Here is a 2,949-nt window from a genome sequence, read left to right on the forward strand (position 1 = left end):
GGGATTATGTCTGAGAGAAAAGGCTTCAGGACACCCAACACCTGAACTTGACCATGATAATATTTACCAGTATAAATGAGGCTAAAGTAGCATAAATGCTAACAGGTTGTTACAGGTCCACCGCACTTCTCAATAAAGCCAGACAACCACCAGAGAAGTCACAAAAAATATACAGTCACTGACCATTTGGTGAGAACGGTGCACTGTTTGTGTGCTTTGAAAACATCGATGCTCAGCATCTTTATTTTCATAGTTCCGGTATTTCTCTCCTGATTATTTTCCCTCATAAGTGCTGAATGGTAATCAACTCCCAACTGAAACGTTTTCCCTCTGACTGGACTGGTGACATTCCCACTGTTTGCGTTCCTCAAACCATTCCGAGACGTTCTTTTCCAAATGGGAAGGGGAGGGGGGATTTGGGGAAGATTAGGGAAAACGAGGAAAATTACACTGGTGGTCCAGGGGAGCCAGGCGGAACGTGAGACTCGGGAGACGGAACTGGAGCGCTAAGGGGAAAGGAAAGCGCACATCCCAGGGAATTTCCCTCGGAAATCTGTGGATTATCCCACCGGTTTTAATGAAAGTTGTCAGGATTAGGAATGTGCCTGGTCCACAGAGGGTAGTGGGGGAGGGTAGTGCCAAGACATTGGGGATGAGAGTATGAGAGGAATAGAAGAGAGAGAGCAAGGGAGAGAGAGCAAGAGAGAGTGAAAGAGAGATGGCGAGAGACTGCGATACATGCTTTACAACCAAAACTTCCTTGCACAAGTATAAATGACAGAGAGCCTCTGAGCCGTAGTGATTTGGCCTCTGTGTGGAGACGAGACAGTCAAGCCTCTCTGTCACCATCTCAGTCCTTAGCTGTCTGAGCACTTCCTTAATCAATCTGAGTAATAGAGTGAGGCTTGCCTGCCTGTCTTTCTCTCACACAAAGAGCTGTCAGATCTCATTCTGTCTCCTAGTCAGGAAGCAGAGATGGGGCCTTTGTGCTTTCACAGAAAATGGAGGATGGACTAAACAGATTTGACACATTTATGTTTATATAAACACACACCTAAACACAAGTACACACACATCGATGCATATACATTTTCACATACACATTCACACCTAGCTGGTACATACACACATCACAGACACACAGACACAAGCACACACACACACACACACACACACCCTGATAATATTATGTGAGTTGTATGGAAACAGTTGGAAATGCATGCACACACACAACTGGCTGTTTATTAAATAAGTAGGACACATGTTCTGGCGTCCAATACTTTGATAAATCTTGGTAAGTTTCATGTCAACACTCATCTCAACCCTCATAACATAAACTGTAAAACATATCAATCATTTAAATCAATCAGGATATGCAACATGAGAAGGATGAGCTGTACCAGTATAGAAGCACAACAGCCACTGACCACAGCTATGTGTGTGTGTGTGTGTGTGTGTGTGTGTGTGTGTGTGTGTGTGTGTGTGTGTGTGTGTGTGTGTGTGCGTGTGCGTGTGTGCGCGCGCGTGTGTGTCTGTGTTTGTGCGCGCGTGTGTGTGTCTGTGTGTGTGCGCACGTGTGCGTGCGTGTGAGTGGGACGGTTGCTGACAGCTCTGAAATGAAGACTATCACCACGTTCCAACCCTTTTTTTGATATCCGGCCACCTCTGCCCACTCTCTGGGATATCTGTTTCTCTTTCTCTCCTTCCCTCTCTCTCTTTCACTCTCTGGGATATCTGTTTCTCTTTCTCTCCTTCCCTCTCTCTCTTTCACTCTCTGGGATATCTGTTTCTCTTTCTCTCCTTCTCTCTCTCTCTTTCACTCTCTGGGATATCTGTTTCTCTTTCTCTCCTTCCCTCTCTCTCTTTCACTCTCTGGGATATCTGTTTCTCTTTCTCTCCTTCCCTCTCTCTCTTTCACTCTCTGGGATATCTGTTTCTCTTTCTCTCCTTCTCTCTCTCTCTTTCACTCTCTGGGATATCTGTTTCTCTTTCTCTCCTTCCCTCTCTCTCTTTCACTCTCTGGGATATCTGTTTCTCTTTCTCTCCTTCCCTCTCTTCTCTTTCACTCTCTGGGATATCTGTTTCTCTTTCTCTCCTTCCCTCTCTCTCTTTCACTCTCTGGGATATCTGTTTCTCTTTCTCTCCTTCCCTCTCTCTCTTTCACTCTCTGGGATATCTGTTTCTCTTTCTCTCCTTCCCTCTCTCTCTTTCACTCTCTGGGATATCTGTTTCTCTTTCTCTCCTTCCCTCTCTCTCTTTCACTCTCTGGGATATCTGTTTCTCTTTCTCTCCTTCCCTCTCTCTCTTTCACTCTCTGTGTTTGTGTGTCTCCCCTGTTTCCTTTCTCAACACATACAGTACATCATTCCTCCCTTTACTACCTCACTGTGTATGTACTGTCCCCTCAGAGCATACCTCTACAGTAGAGTATGTTGTTCACATTGCACATCTCTCTGTCTCTATCGCTCCCTTCATTGCTCTCTTTTGTTTACTCTCTGAAGTGCTCGCCCCCTACCGTCTTGCTCACCCTCTCTTTCTCTCTCCCTCTTATCCCTGTCCGTTTCATAGGGAACTTTCTCCCTCTAATCCATCCCAGCTGTGGAAGATTGCATGGCCAATTAAAGAAAACAGTTTGGCTCCCTCCCAAATGAGGCGACCCCATGTTGCTGCCCTGATCGCCTTCCCCTCGGGACCCTGGAGATCAGGGGTCATGGCGCTTGTCATTTCCTCTGCCGCAGAGGGAAAAAAAACACAGCTAGACAGCAGACAAACAGGATGATTAGACCCGCACTGCCAGAGTGGACTCTTCACAAGCCCAGGGGTCAGGAAGGTCAAGTCTGACCATTTCTACAGTAGGAGAGGGAGAGAAAGCATCTGTCAACAGCCTAGTTGTGTATGTTGCTAATATCCTAATGCTGTGTCTATAGGGGGTAAACCACGGACAGACGA

The sequence above is a fragment of the Oncorhynchus nerka genome, linkage group LG14 (genome assembly GCF_034236695.1).
Source record: "Oncorhynchus nerka isolate Pitt River linkage group LG14, Oner_Uvic_2.0, whole genome shotgun sequence".
Taxonomy (NCBI): Eukaryota; Metazoa; Chordata; class Actinopteri; order Salmoniformes; family Salmonidae; genus Oncorhynchus; species Oncorhynchus nerka.